Below are 19,702 nucleotides of genomic sequence, written 5' to 3'. Positions count from 1 at the left end.
ATCTTTTTTTAAGTTTAGACCGTTTTTTTGTTCCTTTATATGAATAATTTCAGAAACATTTCTCTTCTGAAAATTAGATTCGGAATCTAAAATTTTTATGTCTTCCCAATTAAATGAGTGTTGGTAATTAAGAATATGTTCTGAGATGACCGAGTGCTTTGACGAATCTAACTTTATATTATTTACATGTTCTTTAACTCTCGTTTTAAGTTGTCTTTTGGTTTGGCCAACATATGTCGCATCGCAATCGTGACATGAGATCTTATAAATAACATTGGAATTAGTTGAAAATTGATTTTTATCTTTATGAACCTTGATAAATCGATTGAGTTTATTAAGACAACGATAACCTATGGTCATTTCTGTTTTTTTGATAGATGATGCGATTTTGTCAGAAATGCTATTCACATAAGGAATAACAAAGAAATTCTTTTTTTTCATTATCTCCAGCTATTTCAGGAACCTTAGTAATATTATTATCATTAGTCAAGATATTTTAGTTTGGAAGTAATAAGATACTTCTTTGATTAATAGTGGAGAAAATAAATTCTAAAGGGTAACCGTTGTTACGTAAAATAGTTATGATTGAATTTATATTCTTCATATGAAATTCTGGATGTGAAAGAAGAAGAGCTCTATCTACTAAGTTATAAACAATGCCTTTTTTTGGCAGAAAGGATGGTTAGAGTAATCTTTTTAAGAATCAATAGTTTCATCAACTTTTAGTAAATAAAAATTAATTTTAACAGCGTAAAATTATTGATTGGATGAAGTTATTAATGAGTTGTTTTTAATTGATTAAATTAAAAGAATTAATCTATATTATTAAGATATTTTTTAAAAATCGTGTATATATATATAAATATAACAATATAATATTGGTTTTTTGAACAATTCTTTATTTTTATAAATTGTTGAAAAATGAATTTTTCAACAAACATTACTATATTAACATTTATAAAACTGTTTTTTTTTTTTCAATTCGCAATCATAATGATAAATTATAATATAATTTAAGGGGTTAGGCCACTGTAGAAATTTCAAAAAATCGTTTTTTTTTTTTTTTTGCTTAAATGATGCTTTAAGATCTTAGAAATAAGAAAAAAAAGGTTTTATAACGGAAACAAATTCCTAAGTGTCATTTTTGGAAGTTACATAAAACTTTAAACGCGTTTTTCTCGAAATCACTTTTTTCAAACTGGGCGACCTCATAACTCCCACAAATCTTGACCGATTTACTTCAAATTTAAACTGTAGCTTCTAAGATACATTTGTCAGCGAACTACGTACGGATTTTACGTTCCGTTGTAAACTTTTTTTTTTACAAACAATTTTGTGCAAAATTTTTCGTCAAAAAATGAAACTTTTTCTTCAAACTTGTGTCATTTTTACAAAAACAATTATTTTTTAATTTCCGTACGTAGTTCGCTAGCTAATGATATAAAGAATTAAAAAAAATTTGGTTTTTTGTTCTACAGCAAAAATTGGAGCAGCTAGTAGGTCGCCCGTAAGGCACTGTCCGAAACGAGTGGTCATCGTTGCAGAGCTCTGTCACCGCCATTTTGTAAAAAAAAAATGCAAAAAAATTTTTTTTATATATTTCGAAGTATGTAAGATTAAGTACTTAAAAAGGATTTTCTATCACTGTTTTTGTTTTATAGTAAAAAATTATCAAAAATAGGCCTTTTTTGGGCGCTCTACAGTGGCCTAACCCCTTAAATTATATTACAGATTTTTTTTATCAGAAAACTTTTAATATATTTATAGCTGTAAATAATAAACAGCTGCTAAATAACTGATAATAATGAACAAGCAGAAAATTGCACTTATATTTTAATACACTTCGCAACAAAATTAGGGTCACAAAATTAGAAAGAATCAAATTCAAATTCATGTATGTTTGCAAAAAATGATCGTAGAGCAGTATATCAAAAAGCATTTTCAAGTATGAGACTCCAACTTTCTAATGCTCGAATGGAGATTTCCCTACAAAGATTAACTACAAGATTTATTGCAAACGGCGCTATTCTACAATGAAAGCCTTACAAAATTGTAGAAAAAACTTTAACTTTGGCGTGCACGAGGAGAAAAATATTTTATTTTCTATCAATTTTATTAATTGTATTAAAATATAGCATTTTCCTTTTAAAATGCTTTTTTAAATATTACATTATATGTGGATTGTGTTTCTCTGAGTTATGATATTTTGAAATAAATAGGCATTTTCAGGCTTATTTTCTAAAAAAAAACCCTCGTATTTGTTGTCGATATTGGTATTACCCACAGGAAGATTACAAGGTTGGACTTACACTTCGTGTGTATGTGTGCGCAAGTGTGTGTGTGTGTGTATGTGTGTGAGATGTATGTGTGTGAGGGGAAGGGTACGTGTGAATAAGTGTGGGATATGTGTGCGTGTATGGAATGTGTGAGTGTGTGTGGAGTGTGTGTAGAGTATAGGTGTGTGTAAGCGTGTGTGGGGTACGTGTGAGCATGTGTGCGATGTGTGTGAGCGTGTATGGGTGTGTACGGGGTGTATATGTATGTGTGAAAAGTATGTGTACATAGGGTGGTGTATGTGTGAGAAGTGTGTGTGGGGGAGGGCATGTGTGTGTGTATGAGTGCGTATAGGGTATGTGTGATGTGCATGGTGTGTGCGGAGGTGTGTAATGTATAAGTGTGGATGTATAAATGTGTAGTATATATATATATATATATATATATATATATGTATATATAATTTATATGTGGGGGGAGGTGTTTTTAAGAATGTGTGTAAGTATGTATATAATGTGTGTCTGTCATACACATCCCACACACACATACTGATCTCATTTATATATATTCCATACACACTCACACATATCCGATACACACTTCACACACATACATTCCATACATACTCACACTTCATACACACTCACTCCATACACTCACACACATTTCACACACACATACTGATCTCATTTATACACATTCCATACACACTCACTTTATACACTCACATTCCACACACATACTGATCTTATTCATACACATTCCATACATACTCACACATATCTGATACACACTCCATACACAGTCACACTTCATATACACACTCACACACACCCCACACATGCACACACCATCACACTCATACATACCCCATACTACCTTATTCATATATACACATTCCACACACACACTCACATATACACATACACTCGCGCGCACCCTATACAAACACATATCCTATACACATTCCACATACTCACACACACTCCACACACATTCACACACTTCATACACGCTCACACACATCCCACACATACTCACTCATACTCTTTCCACACACACACACACACACACGCACACGCACGCACGCACGCACGCACACACGCACACACATCTTACACACATACACACACACACACATGTACACACACAAAGTGTAAGTCCGACCTTGTAACTTTCCTGTGGGTATTACCAATACCGACAACAAATGTGAGGTTTTTTAAAAAGGCCTGAAAATGCTGTTTATTTCAAAAAGTTGATATATATATATATATTGTATATTGTTATGTCCGTGTCTCGCCCGGTTTGACGATACATCCCTGTATTATACGATCGTCAGGATTTTCTATTAGGATCTTCTATCAGGGTCTTCTATCAGGGTCTTCTATCAGGGTCTTCTATCAGGATCTTCTATCGTCGCTAAGAAGCTGTTTATGTCTATCGATGCGTTTTGTTCTGGTCTAGCTGTCGTGCGGTGAGGACGTATCCTCTGACAGCTGATCGGCGGATATATTTGCATTAGGATTAATGCACGTAATATTATATTGTATCGCTACGGTTTATTGGCTTCTAATATTAAAGTTTATTGCTTTATTACGCGAGTGTATTCATTTCCGGCGAGTGAGAGTTTGAGTGCGCGCGACATTTCTTCGAGATAATCCGAAGGGTGGTCGCGGACGTAACAATATATATATATATATATAACGTCATTACTTGAATTAAATATTTCTTTTAAGAGAATTAGCAGACTTAGTAAGCATCATTTATTGATACTTTTGAATAACATATATATATATATATATATATATATATATATATATATACATTTTTTTCGTAGTGTGCTTATTTTTTGAGATATTTGAATGTCTCAAGTTAAAAGCATCACCCTGTATATAAGAACTCATAATGAAAAGAAACAGTGCAGACTATATGAATTTAGAACACAAAAATTTAAAAACTTAAGTATTAATTATTCAATAAAAAATTAGGAAAAGAAAAATATTTTTGTTATATTAATAGACTCTAGCTACTATAGAAAAAAATTATAATGAAAATAAATCATAAGCATCTGAAACATTTAAATGACTTGCGGATTTATTTCTTCGGAATCTTTTTGTCTGCTAAGCCTCTGACCACCTTGGCGAAACCATTCTTTTGTGACATCTTCAAATTCTTTGCTTGTGAATTGATGTTGACCGGAAATTGTTGCTGAAATATTACAATACATTAAATTAAATTTTATTTTATAAACTTGTTTATAAAAATATATTTTACCTAGTATTCCCATTAATATATACTTTAAGCTACTAATTTTAAAATGATTTTGTAATCCTTTCCAATATGATTCTTTGGCAACTTCATTGGAAAATAAAGGTATATGCGAATTAAATTTTCCTTGGCGGACCTTCCGCCTATGCGAGATATATACAGCATCTTTAGAAATAAAACATACCAAAAATACAATTTCTATTGTTCTATTTAGATGAAATTTGTTGTACTCATCTACATTTTCTGATAAACGGTTTTCAAAAGCTGTTACTTCATTTATATTTTTAAATGGAAAAAATTGATGTATATTTGATGCATCCGTGACAGATGCTTTGGATTTATGTTGATCATTTTGTTTTTCTATATTTGTTAAATGAACATTTAGTATTCATTCTTGTATTCCTAATGTAACTGTAGTTATAGCTGTATATATATTCTTAAAATGACCTGAAAAATTAATAGTATTGAATAAACAGTGCCAAAAATAGATATAAAGTATATTATAAGACAATAAGATTATAAGACAAAAATATAATAAATACAATACCTTCCATTTTTTCGAATCTATCTGATATTAACGTATGTACATCCTGTATACCTAAAAATTAACATTAAAGAAATATTAGATTATTCACATAATAAACAATAATAATAACTGTAATAACTGTAATAAAAAAACTTATATTATGAAAATAATATAAGTAAATTGAATTAAAGAATTTAAAAATAAAAATTACTTTTAAGTGATACTAAAATTCCATCAAGAATCTCCAGGTCAATATCATTGCTGACAACTGATGAATTAATAACAGTTGCAATAGATTGACTTTTGTTAATTGATTGCGAGGCATTTGTATTTACAGTAAGATTTGGTGGATTTGGTATAACTAAACGTGAGTCATCAGAATCAGATTCTGACTCATCGTGAGAAACAGTTTTATTCAACTGTCTTGTGCGGACTTCTTTATTTCATTTATATTGCTTTCCTTATTTGAAGAATAGTTTGTTGCTCTCTGTCTAGCTTCTTCTAATGAATCTAAATTGAGACAAAATCGTATTTAGAAATTACATTATTTTTTAAAAATATTAAAAAAACAATTATATAAATTCTACAATAAAATATAACTTACCATAATATCCATGAAATTTAATGGGATAAGATTCCCATTTAGGATCATCAATAACAGGTGGAATTTGTTTTATAATAAAGGTATTTACATTTTTTTACCAACGGCCACCAGCATTCTTTTAAATTGGAAGAAAGCCATAAAGATGGAACTTCTGATACAGTTTCTTCTTCATTATTTCCATCGCTTGGAAAAGTAACGACAGCGAAATTTTTTGCCATTATTAATAATCTGTTAAAAAATTAAATTTGTTAAGTAATTTAATATTTAATCTTGTTTTTAATTATAGATTATATCAATATATAAGTACTCGCCATTAACATATTTCTTGTTGATGATAGATTAGATTAGATATTTGTTTATTGTTGCCCCAATTGGAGGTTACAAGGCGCTTTTTTCCTGTTTAAAGGAGCGATTCCAAACCTTTATGCGTTCATTTACATACAATCCTTAACCTATAACTTAAACCTAATTAATATAGACAATTATATATATAAATGATACGCTACGCCGCTCCGCTTCGCCGCCTACTACGCCCTTTCTCGCATTTCTACCCTATCTACTTCCTACCAACTCTTCCACACACACGACCTCTTTACCTTAGCCTTTCTTATCCTACGCCTTCTTATTTACTACTTTCGCATTCTTATGTATTACTTAACCTATGTGGGACCTCCGCTTCCGGTTACTGCTATCCTTTCTCACTTCTTTCACTCATTCCCTCTCTCTCCCTCTCTCTCTCTCTCTCCCTTTCTCTCCCATCTCTCACACCCACTCTCCCCCTCTCTCTCTTCCCTCAACTCTTGCCCTCCCTCTTCCCCCTTCCCTCCTTTTCCATCCTTCCCTTCCCCTTTCCCTCTTGCTTTCTCTAACCTTTTTAACCACATTTCCCCTTCTCCCTCCTCTCCTAGCACCTCTTTCACCATTTCCTACCAGCTCTCTTCCCTTCCCCATTCCATGCATTCCTCCCACACATGCTTCCACGTCTCCATCCCTCTCCCACACATCCTGCACTTCCTATCCTCCTCCTTTTCACAGTATCTATTTTCCCTCATCCCATTCCCCAATCTATACCTTGCTATCCTCCTCCATCTATCTTCCGTCCACCCTTTCTTCAGGTAGCCCGGTATCCCCTCCCTTTTAACCTGCTTGTACCATCTATTATATTCCGACTTTTCTATTTTTTTTTATCCTCTCTTTCCTCTGCTCCTTCCTTTCCCATTCCTTAACTTCTTCCCATCTGAACTCCCCCTTTTCTCTTCTTTCCTCTACCTCCCTTAATTCCATCCTCTTACTCTCAAAGAATTCCCTCCTTTCCTCTTCCAATCTGACATTTCCACTCCTTTCTTTGCCCTTTCTTTGATCTCCCTCAAACATACTTTCGGCAACCACCCTCCCTTACCCTCTTCTAGTCTTTTCTCATACCCCCACGCCCTTCTTCCCATCCTCGTCCTTATCTTTTCCCTCTGCAACTCCTCCCTTACCATATACCCAGGCGTTCCCCAATTCACTCCTAACATCCATCTCAAATACCTTTTTTGTATCCTTTCCAATCCCTCTGTCTCTTCCCACCCCCATATCTCCACCCCATATCCTATAACCGTCCACACTAATGCATCAAATAGCCACATCCTCCTCCCCCAGTTACTACCAAATATCCTCTTACCTATCCCCCATACTTGTCCCATAGCTACTTCCCCTTTCTTTATCCTGTCCCTTACCTGTCCTTCTTGCCTCCCATTCCTTTGTATTACATACCCTAAGTACTTATATTCCTTAACCTCCTCTAATTTTTTTTCCTTCCAGAACCAGCTAGCCTTTTTCAATCTCCCTTCACCTTTCTTGCACCTCATTACCTTCGACTTTCTCTCATTCAATTCCAGTCCCTTTCCCTCCAGATATCTCCCTAATCTTTCCATCATGCATCTCATCCCCCCCTCATCCTCTGCCATCAATACCACGTCATCCGCGTACGCTAACGTGTAGACCTTGCCCTTCCCTAGTCTCACTCCTCCCCATCTCCCTTTCCTTATATCTCTATGTCTGCCATCAACATATTAAAGAGAAGTGGACTCAGAGGGCACCCCTGTCTCACCCCCTCCCCGTCCAGAACTTCTCCCCCACCTCCTCCCCTATTCTAACCCTGAATCCTACTTCTCCCAATACTTCCTCACATCTCTTCCTTCACCCCCCCTCTTAACGCTGCCATCAACTTCACCCTATCCACCGAATCAAAAACCGCTCTCAGGTCCACAAAAAATAGCACTATTTGCTTTCCTTTCCTGCTTATTTGCCTGTTTATTAAATAATTCAGCACATAGATGTTATCCACCGTTCCCATCCTTTCCTGAACCCAGTTTGATTCGGTGGTAACATCCCTTCTTCCTCCACCTCTCCCTTCAATCTCTCTGCTAACACCGTCGCGTACACTTTGTATAATGACGGTGTCAACGTTACCCCCCTGTACTCTGATACCTCCATATTGCCACACTTCTCCCGGTATCCCATTTACCCCCACTGCCTTCCTTTCCGTTATCCTGCTTATTGCTCTCCTAATTTCTCCCTTTTTTATCTGATCTTCTTCCCTCTTCTTCTCCGTCCTGTTTCCTCCCATTACGACTCTCGACTCTACCCCCCCTAATAGATTCCTAAAATACTTGTTCCACTCTTCTATCTCAATCCCTCCTCCCATCCTCCTTTACCCTTTCCCTCCTAACTACCTCCCATACCTGCCCCTCCGTCCTCGCCTCCATTGCTTTCCTCGTCCACTTCTCATTCTCCTCCTCTTTCTTCTTCCTACATAATCTCTTGTATTCTTTTTTTTTCTATATTCTTCTCCTTTCCCCCCCTACCTCCTCCACTTTTTAAAACTCTATTGCCACCTCTCCCTTTTCTCTTCTACACTCCCCGTCAAACCACCCTTTCTTTTTCTTTCCCTTCTCCTTACCTTCCCCTCTTTTCCCTTTTTAGCATTCTGAAATTTTTTTTCCCCCCACTTACCCTTTTTCTTCCTGTTGTTCCCCTGCTTTCCCATATTTCCTACCTCTCCCAAATTTTCCCTTTCCCTCTTCTCCAGCTTTTTTTTTTTTTCTTTTTCCCTTTTTTTTTCCCCTCCCTTCCCCTCTAAAAACCTAATTAGGCTTTGGCCCCAGTCCCCCCTTTTTTCCCCTATCTCAACCCCACAATTTCCCCTATTCCTCTTTCCCCCTTTTAAAAAATTTCCCAAATCTCCCATTCTGCTCTTACGCCCCAACCCCCCATCTTGTACTCTTTTTATTTTGCCAACCCCCCCCCCAAAACCTTTTTTCCCCATTTTCCCCTTCCCCATTCCCCGGGGGTTTTGATTTTCCCCCTTTTTTTTCCCCCTCTCCACACTCCTCCCCCCAAATTTCCGTTCTTGATTAAAACCCCCCCCCTACTACCCCGACCCGGGCCTCCCCCCCCCCCTCCACTCGTAAACCCCTAGTTCTCCTCCAGCTCTCCATAATGTACAATCCCACAAACCTCCCTCCTCGCTCTCCCTCCTTTTCTATCATCCACCTCCAACATTCCTCCTTTATCCGCTCTACAACTTTCCTTCTATTCTTATCCCTTTTTTCACCCCCCACTATAATTTCACCATTGCTCTTCCTTTCCTACTCTTCCTCTTCGCATATTGCACCTCCCACTTAAATCCTCCCGGCATCCTCCCTTTTAACTTTTCCTATCCTTTTTCATTCAACCCATGTCCTCTAGAAAAAAAAAACATTACATCCATTCCCATAACCGTTTCCCAGAAATCCGCGTCCTTATTTTTTAAAAAACCCCCAATTCCAATATCCCCCCTTCCCCTTCCCTCCCCCCCCCTCCTTTTTTTTCCCGCCCCCCGACCCCTTTACCCCCCTTCCCTCCTCCTCCCCTTTCTTTTTCACCTTCCTTTTCCCTCTTTTTCCCCCCCCCCCCCCGGGGGGGCCCCCTTTTTTCCCCCCCCCCCCCCCCCCCCCCCCCCCCAAACCCTTTACCCTCCCCCCCACCCAAAACCCCACCAAACCCCAAACCCATTGGGGCCCCCCCCCCCCGCCACCCCAACCAACACACCCCAAGGGAGGGGGAACCCCCCCCCCCCCAACCCCCCCAGGGGGCCAAACCACCCCCACCCACAATGGCGGGCCCCCCCCCCCCCACCAAACCCGGGGGGCCCCCCCCACCCAAAAAAACCCCACTCCCAAAAAACCCCCCCAAAAAAAACACCCCCTTTTTTTTCCCCCCAAAAAAAAACCCCCCCAAACCTCCCTTCTACCTGCCCCCCCCCCCAAAACCAAAAACATTTTTTTCCAAAAAAAAAACCCCCCCAACCCAAAATTTTCCCCTTCTTTTCCTTTTTAACCCCCTTTACCTTTCCTTATTTCTTTTGTCCCCCTTTCACCCCCTTTTTTCTTAAAACCCCTTTTTTATCCTTATTTTGTATATTCTTCCTTCCTTCCCTCCCCCCTCTTTTTTTTGTTTCTTCCCCCGTCTCCTTTTTTTCTACCCTGGCATCTTATAAATTTTTTTTTTCCAAAGCCCATTTAAATCCCTTTCTTCTTTCCTTTTTAGCTTTTCCTTAATTTCTCCTTTTCCTTTTTGAAATCTCTGGTTTTCGTGCTCCCCTTTTCTTCTCATTTTTCCGCCTTCTTTTTCTTTTATCTCCCCCCTTTTTTTCTTTCCTTCCCTTTTTCATGCCATGAGTTTTCCCCAACCAGCGCCTGTTCCTTTCTGTAGTGCTTTCCCGCACCTACACCTATCCTCTTTCTCCCCACTCCTTCTACACCTATTCTCCTTTTCATAGTTCCTTCCTCTCCTCTCGTGCCTCTGATTCTATCTTCCTAAACGCTGACTCACTCTTCCTGCATCACTTCTCTTTCTTCTCACCGCCCTATTCCTTTCTCACCCCACTTGCTTGCACTCCCCTTGCATTCACTACCTCCAGCCTCTCACTCTCGCTTCCTCTCCTCCTTTCTCTCCCTCACACCTCTAATACTCCACTCATAAACACTCACTGACAGCACCTCAACCTCCTATCACGCAACCGGAAACGGAAGTCATTTCTTGTTGGTATAGTAAAGGAAATACCACAGCTTCTTCGTCACATAAAGGCAATTTTACGCATTTTGATTTAATATCAGACAATGGAATAGTAATTAACTCATATTGTAACTCGTTAATTTGTTTAATACCGATATTTAAAGAGTCGCATGGAATGTGGAAAAATGATTTAATATTCAAATACTTTTTAGCAATAACATAAATCTGTTTATTTTTAAAATAAATTTTTGTAAGCGAAACCGTTGTACCATCTAATAAAGAACAACAATTATCAGCAGTTCTTGTACTAAGATAGAAACCCTTGCATTGTACCGATTTTATTATCTTTCTGCCATTTATAATACGTACTTTTGATATTGGATAAATCTTTTCTACATTTGTTATATCCAAATTATCTTCTTCTATACAACGATTGGCTAATTGTTCTAATGGTTGACTTGAAGATCTTATCTTTGATTTAATTTTTTGCATGTAATTTTCGAACTTAAACGCGCTAAATTCATCTAACACTCCCCATAATTTTACATAATAACACAGATGAATTAAATTATGAACGTTATATGATATATATTGACAATCATATAATGTGTCATAATTTTCAACAAAATACAATAGTAAATTGTGTGCATAATTAAGCAGTTGTACGCAATATTTTTTGCTACATAAAATTCGAATTGCTATACTCAGACTCAAAAAATGAACATATTTATCGCGTGGTAATTTTTTCAAAAAAATTACTGGCCCAGTATATAATAATAATTGTCTTAATTCGGTGGCTTTAAAGCGATCGACCTCATTTAATTTCCTTGGTTTTCTAGCAAATTCTTTGGGTAAGAATGATGACATAGATAATAAAGAAGTTGAAGCAAGAGTTATCTGAGTTGCAACCATACGAACATTATGTTTGCCTTTAATCCAAAACTGCAATAATCTTTTCATTATTCCTAATAGTACGAGATGCATGTAATCTAAAGGAAATTGAGTAACCATTTCAATGTTTAAGTTTTCAAGATTTGAAGTCATTTTATGGTGTTCTTGTTGTTTTAATTTAAATGATTCATCTGACCTTATAATTGCATTAATTTCTGGGTACGTTACTCAATTTTCTATGTAATCTCCCTCTTGAATACAATTACCGCATCCAAAATACGCATTATGTTCTCTAGTTCCCTTGATAAATGATTTTGCAGGAGCATCGCAGATAAATGCATTCAATTTTACAGTTATTTTTTGCCATACTGTACAATACCAGTTCGAAAAATTTTAAGACAATCATCCTTGAAATATTTCAGAAAAGTATTGCAACATTTTGGCTTTTGAAAACCATGATAAACACCAATTATAAACGGTTCAGTGTAAAAATCTGCAACTATACTACCTAAAATAGGCCAAAATTGACTGCCAGAAGATTTTGTTAAAGGAAGACCATCTATATTCACATTAATATTTATTTGAGATGGTAAATTACTTTGACAATAATGCTTACGAATAGATTTTCTTAAACTATCACTTAAACCTGCATGATAATATATGCCTGGTGTCATTTCAATAATGTCTACTTGCTTGGGAGTTTGGAACAGAGTTCGAGCATCAAGAGGAAGATCATGCCCATATTTTACTAGAATTTTCAGTAAACTACTAGTAGCAGGATGACTGACATGATTTTTAATAGCCCATAATTGGATGTCGTTAATAATATCTGTTTTATTAGAAAATTCATCACTTGAAATACTTGAATGAGAACTATTATTATCAGTACCAATTCTCAAATGTTTGAAAATTAAATCATCTTCATTTTCATTAATCTTGTGAGTATGCATTACATTGGAATAATTAAAATCAATTTCCTTTAGTACATTTTGTTGTTGAGGTAATTGTTCGATATTTTCTGGTCCATTTGGTCCACTTATATTATTTTGAACTTCCAAATTTGATTCAATATTTATTTGGCAAATATTATTGAATTTAAAAAAAAAATACGTCGCCGCTGCCTTGGCGTTAAAGAAGTAATGTCTAGTCGTAATTTTGACTTGGACATGATATAATCTTATAAAGAAACAAAAAAGCTAAATTGCGATTATATGTACGAAGATAGATTATTGGATATGCCTTATACGTCGCCTTATTATTGCTTATGTTATATTCTCCTTTATCAGTGAGATTGTATATAGGAAGCTTATCTGGACAATAAAAATATTTTGATAAATAAAAAATATTTTTAAAGTGGACTTTTGCAGGTTTTCTTTCATACAAACTAATCCAATAATAAAAATATAATTTACGTAATATTTAACGGATACTAATAGAAAATAGAAAAAAATGTAATTCACATTCCTTAAGTATTTCATTTATATGAAAAAATTTAATGCTAACAATAGTGAAATAATCTAGAAATCTGATATAATACTCTAATAATCTAAAATAATATTATTTAAATACATTTTTCATTTTGGTAAAAATTTTTTTATATACAATCATATATATAAATTGATTATATATATAATTGTATAAAACTAAAAACTACATATGAAATCTGTCCATATATTAGATTTAATTATATCCCATATAACATAAAAAGATTGCAGACATAATTAAAATGTTAGTGACGCAATTTACATATTGTAAAATGATCTTATATATAATTATAGATTATATATAATATATAAGACTATATTATGTAAATTGCATCACTGTAACATTTTAAGGGGTTAGGCCACTGTAGAAATTTCAAAAAATCGTTTTTTTTTTTTTTTTGCTTAAATGATGCTTTAAGATCTTAGAAATAAGAAAAAAAAGGTTTTATAACGGAAACAAATTCCTAAGTGTCATTTTTGGAAGTTACATAAAACTTTAAACGCGTTTTTCTCGAAATCACTTTTTTCAAACTGGGCGACCTCATAACTCCCACAAATCTTGACCGATTTACTTCAAATTTAAACTGTAGCTTCTAAGATACATTTGTCAGCGAACTACGTACGGATTTTACGTTCCGTTGTAAACTTTTTTTTTTACAAACAATTTTGTGCAAAATTTTTCGTCAAAAAATGAAACTTTTTCTTCAAACTTGTGTCATTTTTACAAAAACAATTATTTTTTAATTTCCGTACGTAGTTCGCTAGCTAATGATATAAAGAATTAAAAAAAATTTGGTTTTTTGTTCTACAGCAAAAATTGGAGCAGCTAGTAGGTCGCCCGTAAGGCACTGTCCGAAACGAGTGGTCATCGTTGCAGAGCTCTGTCACCGCCATTTTGTAAAAAAAAAAATGCAAAAAAATTTTTTTTATATATTTCGAAGTATGTAAGATTAAGTACTTAAAAAGGATTTTCTATCACTGTTTTTGTTTTATAGTAAAAAATTATCAAAAATAGGCCCTTTTTGGGCGCTCTACAGTGGCCTAACCCCTTAATTATGTCTGCAATCTTTCTGTGTTATATGGAATTATATATTTAATTATATGTAATTATATATGGACAGATTTCATATATGGAGCATTCCACGTGAAAAGGGCCCACCTAAAAATAAACTTTTTAGGATTTTTTAAATAATCGTGAAGACTTGTTAGGGTACATATTGTATGAGGTTAAAGCAAAAAAAATAAGGATTATATGCCTCATATCCAAGATATCGAAGGTAGAATGTTTTAAGTAATTTTTCTTTCTTTGACATTTATAGCTAAAATTATAATATATATAGAATTTTTATAGACATGATTTTTTAGGATTTTTCCCGTACTTTCAGATGAAAAAGTTAATTTTAGTGAAAATTTTTTATTACCATAAAAAAAATCAATTTTTTAGTTTGAAGTAAATAAACGGAAAATTATATCCACTTTTAAAAATCTGGAAAAATTCTCAAAAATACTTCAATATATGTAGAATATGATGCCATAAAGGAAATTTTGGGATCGCAATTGGATCTACTCGAAAACGAATATTTTTTTCAAACAAAATAGAAGTTTCAGACAAATTTCAACTAAAAACTCAATGATGTCAAATTTTTAATTAATCTAATTATTTCATACTACATGAATAATATATTTTTAACAAACAGCTATAAAAAAATAATGTTCAAATTTTGTTATATTTTTATATGTTGATAAGCGAACGCTGCTACGGTATTATGAGTAAAATCGTCTGAAATGATGGCTAAACTGTAATGACGAACTTCACCGTTCATTTTATAGTATACTGCAATGTGAATCGAAGCCTGATTATTATTATAGTAAAAAGATTGAGCCGTCTCCTGTACTTTAAATGTGGATCGAAATAGCTACAAGTAAAGCAAATTCCTCAATCACTAGTACTAGTTTTGAGACGCACAATACACTAATAACAAAGTCATATTGAAGGTCATAGCTAAGTGCAAGCTTGCCGCGCCGCGATACCCCCACCATATCTTCACCATTATAATTTGGCGTGTTGTGCGTCAAAACTAGTCTAGTGATTGAAGCGTGAAGTTGCTTTACTTGTAATTATTTCGATACATTTACTGCATTTGCTTTTGTTACTTTTATTTCTGATATTTTTGTTCTTACTTTGTTTGTTGCTATTATTTTTATTATAAAAAAATAGAAGTTTATAAGAATATAATTTTCTACACTGTCTTTACACATTGTAAAAATGTGTACAAAGCAGCAAATTTTTCGCTGTTGCAATCCATTTAACGTAGTTCCTCACAGAAAAAGTGTAGTGAGATCTGCAACTAAAAGACAAATTGCAAAATTGAAAGACTTTCCCTCGCCAGTTTGGTTGTGTGATTGGTTGTGTGATTTGGTTGTGTGACAGTTTGGGTGTCGCAAAAAAATTGATAATTGTAATGATATTATCATTTTCACTTTACATAATCCGGAACTGGCAAACAAATCAATTGGACCTGCAGTTAAAGAGACTGTTAATAATGATCAAGATTTAGAAATTGAAACATCAAAATCTGAGGATAATAAAAGTGATTATGAAGTCGAATACGAGCCACTTGCAAAGAAAGCTTGTAAGAAGAATGTTCATTACGATGATTGTTCGGTTTTAAAAACGTTATACCTTAAATTTCAACATAAAGAAACTACTCAAACTGAGAGACAAAACATTTTAACATTAGCACCTGTTGAATGGGGGACTAGAAAAATTGCGACATTTTTTAACTGTTCTCGCAATCTTTGCAGGTCAATTAGAAATCAATTAAATGAAGGTGATATTCGTTCTGTTTTTTCTTTGAAAAATCAAAAGAATGGCAGAAAATTAAGTGACGAAATTAAAAACTTAGTACGGGAATTTTATGAAAATGACGATAACAGCCGTCTTTACCTGGAATCACTGACTGCCTTTCAATAATACAACTAGATGGTAAACGTAAGCTAGTACAAAAAAGATTAGTTTTATGTAATCTAAAAGAACTTCACAAAGCATTCCGATTTCAATACTCTAATTTAAAAATAGGTTTTTCAAAATTTTGTGATTTACGTCCGAAACATTGCGTTATCGCAGGTGCAATTGGAACGCATTCTGTTTGTGTTTGCGTATATCACCAAAATGTAAAACTAATGATTGATGGAAGTGAAATACTGTTACTTACAAAAAATAGAGATATCAAATTATTAGATTACAAAGATCTGATCAAGAATATTATGTGTGAAAACCCAGTTAAAAGTTGTTATTTCAATACTTGCAAAGAATGTAAAGGTACACAGGTATTGAAAAATGAATTACGTGAAATTTTTGATGAAAATGACATTGATGAAATTCAATATTAACAGTGGCGTAATACTGATAGGTCAACTTTGGTTACTGAAATTATTTCAACGGATGAATTTATTGATAGCTTATGCGACAAGGTATTGAAACTAAAGACTCATCACTTTGTGTCTAAACAGCAGTCAGCATATTTTAATTGGAAAAAAAATAATTTGCTCGACGAAGAAATTCTACTTCAATGTGATTTTAGTGAAAATTACGCATTTATAGTACAGGAGGCGGCTCAATCTTTTCACTATAATAATAATCAGGCTTCGATTAACACTGCAGTATACTATTATAAAATAAACGGTGAAGTTCATCATTACAGTTTAGCCATCATTTCAGACGATCTTACTCATAATACCGTAGCAGTATACGCTTTTCAACAATTATTAATAGAGGACTTAAAACAAAAGGGTATTCCTGTTACAAAAATAATATATTTTACAGATGGGGCCGGCCAACATTATAAAAATAAATATAACTTTCATAACTTGCTTTACCATGCGCGCGATTTTTTTGGTATCACGGCAGAATGGCACTTCTTTGCCACAGCACAGGGGAAAAGTTCCTGTGATGGTATTGGTGGAAATTTAAAACGACTAGCAAGAAAAGCTAGTTTACAAGGAAGTGTAATTCTCAATGCTGAGGCATTATACATGTGGGCAAAAAATAATCTAAAGGAAACAACCATTTTATACAGTTCAAAAACAAACCATAATAAATTAAATAAGATTTTGGAGCCAAGATTTACCTTAGCAAAAACAATTCCAGGTACCTTAAAATATCATACAATTATTCCTGCAAACGATCATTTAATTTTAAAAGAATTTAGTTTTGATGAAAAAGAAGATTTATTTCCCCAAAAAAAGAAGAAATAATAAGTTTAAAAAATGTTAAAATATAAAAAATATAAAAAATAAAAACAAATATAAAAAAAATTTCAAAATTATTTTTTTATAGCTGTTTGTTAAAAATATATTATTCATGTAGTATGAAATAATTAGATTAATTAAAAATTTGACATCATTGAGTTTTTAGTTGAAATTTGTCTGAAACTCCTATTTTGTTTAAAAAAAATATTCGTTTTCGAGTAGATCCAATTGCGATCCCAAAATTTCCTTTATGGCATCATATTCTACATATATTGAAGTATTTTTGAGAATTTTTCCAGATTTTTAAAAGTGGATATAATTTTCCGTTTATTTACTTCAAACTAAAAAATTGATTTTTTTATGGTAATAAAAAATTTTCACTAAAATTAACTTTTTCATCTGAAAGTACGGGTAAAATCCTAAAAAATCATAAATTTAACGTATAAGACGGGCAACAAGAGCCAAATCGCGGATGACAATGCGTTATCCTAACGAAACTAAATAATTTTTCGTTAGAATTAAAATACCAGTGCACAAGGCACCAAATTTTTATTTATTTTCCGTAGGGGGGTTAAAGGGGTATTGAAATTAAATCTCAAAATATAAGATTATTTCATATTTAAAATCTTGGCCGTGTCCAAGTAAAAATTTGGTGCCTTGTGCACCGGTATTTTAATTCTAACGAAAAATTATTTAGTTTCGTTAGGATAACGCATTGTCATCCGCGATTTGGCTCTTGTTGCCCGTCTTATACGTTAAATTTATATTTATATTACAGAGCCTTGTTAAAACTCTTATATCTAAAAAATCATGTCTATAAAAATTCTATATATATTATAATTTTAGCTATAAATGTCAAAGAAAAAAAAATTACTTAAAACATTCTACCTTCGATATCTTGGATATGAGGCATATAATCCTTATTTTTTTTGCTTTAACCTCATACAATATGTACCCTAACAAGTCTCCACGATTATTTAAAAAATCCTAAAAAGTTTATTTTTAGGTGGGCCCTTTTCACGTGGAATGCTCCATATAGTATTTTATAATTATATATACACATTTACATATACATATATATACATCAGTGATGGGTAAGATACATTTAAAATGTATCTCGATACAGATACAGGTACACAAATCAAAATGTATATTGATACAGATACTCAGATACTTTAAAAGTATCTCAGATACATATCAGATACTTTTAAATTATAATATATTTTATCATAATAATGGTAATATGCACAAAATGTACTGTATAATTATTTTATTTTTATTAATATTTTTGTTTATATTACGACTTTTTATTCGTTAGAATTAACACGTGAAAAATGCCACAAAGACATCGTCACTCAAACTATTTCGCCATGGTACTAAAAGACCAATATATTTATATTTGAAATGTTTAAGCCTCTGATAATTCAAAAAGGCAATGCAAATAAGATTACTGTTTTTCTCATTATATGCTCGTGCAAAAAATGATGCGAAAGATATGGGAAATATGAGGTTAAAATAAAATGAATCGTACTCACCAAATATGAAAATTATGAAGTGGTAAAATGAGGTGTGTCCACCAAATATCTGTATTTATATGCAGTTGTGTGTTACGTAAGACCTTGTGTGCACGCCGTTGTATATCCTTATCACGAGCAATGATACTGTATATATGGAAAACTTATTTGTAAAATAAAAGATATTTTGATAAATAAGATATTTTTAACAAGTGAGACATGTACAGTTTTTTTTCAATCTAAATGAATCCATTGATTAAAACAAATAAAATATAATTTGAATATTTAAAAAAACATTAATAGAAAATATTGGTCTATAATTTTTTTATAATGATTGTAATGGTAATTTTCAATGATAAATGATATCAAATAGCTAATTTTGTTGACCAGGAAACCATTGCATTAGAAAAACTGTAGATATAATATTTTTTCCAAATATTTCACATATGTTAAAAATTTATTATTGAATTTTCTCAAGTATAGCTCAATTGCAAATAAAAGAAAATCTTTATAATTAATAAATATTTTCTACGCATGAATCTTAATTTTTTAATTTATTGTTATTTGATTTGAATTAATTTTGTGCAAACCAAATTTTATTCAAGTAAAATATTCAAATAAACATGATAGCTTTAACTATTGTAATTTATTGTATAATGAAGATGTAGATCTTGAAAAAGTGTTAATATTATATGCAGTATAAGCATACTACATATAATATTAACACTTTTTCAAGATCTAGAACTTCATTATACAATGAATTTCAATAGTTAAAGCTATCATGTTTATTTCAATATTTTACTTGAATAAAATTTGGTTCGCACAAAATTAATTCAAATCAAATAACACT

At 33.2% G+C, this 19,702-nt stretch overlaps 1 pseudogene across 1 annotated transcript; it reads right to left on the bottom strand.

The window, feature by feature from the left end:
- Window positions 1–4,336: 4,336 nt before the first annotated feature.
- On the bottom strand, window positions 4,337–5,890 carry LOC146719499 (uncharacterized; annotated as a pseudogene). Its single transcript, XR_014926503.1, has 6 exons — window positions 5,673–5,890; window positions 5,280–5,578; window positions 5,090–5,140; window positions 4,760–4,989; window positions 4,549–4,707; window positions 4,337–4,482 (listed from the first exon to the last, which is right to left on the bottom strand). The product of XR_014926503.1 is annotated as an uncharacterized LOC146719499 (transcript).
- Window positions 5,891–19,702: the final 13,812 nt, after the last annotated feature.

Source organism: Nylanderia fulva, unplaced genomic scaffold, assembly GCF_048542155.1.
Source record: "Nylanderia fulva isolate GAGA-0341 unplaced genomic scaffold, ASM4854215v1 Scaffold968, whole genome shotgun sequence".
In the NCBI taxonomy this organism is placed as follows: domain Eukaryota; kingdom Metazoa; phylum Arthropoda; class Insecta; order Hymenoptera; family Formicidae; genus Nylanderia; species Nylanderia fulva.
The sequence above is the reverse complement of the archived record's forward strand: the minus strand, read 5'-3'. Positions and strand labels throughout refer to the sequence as shown.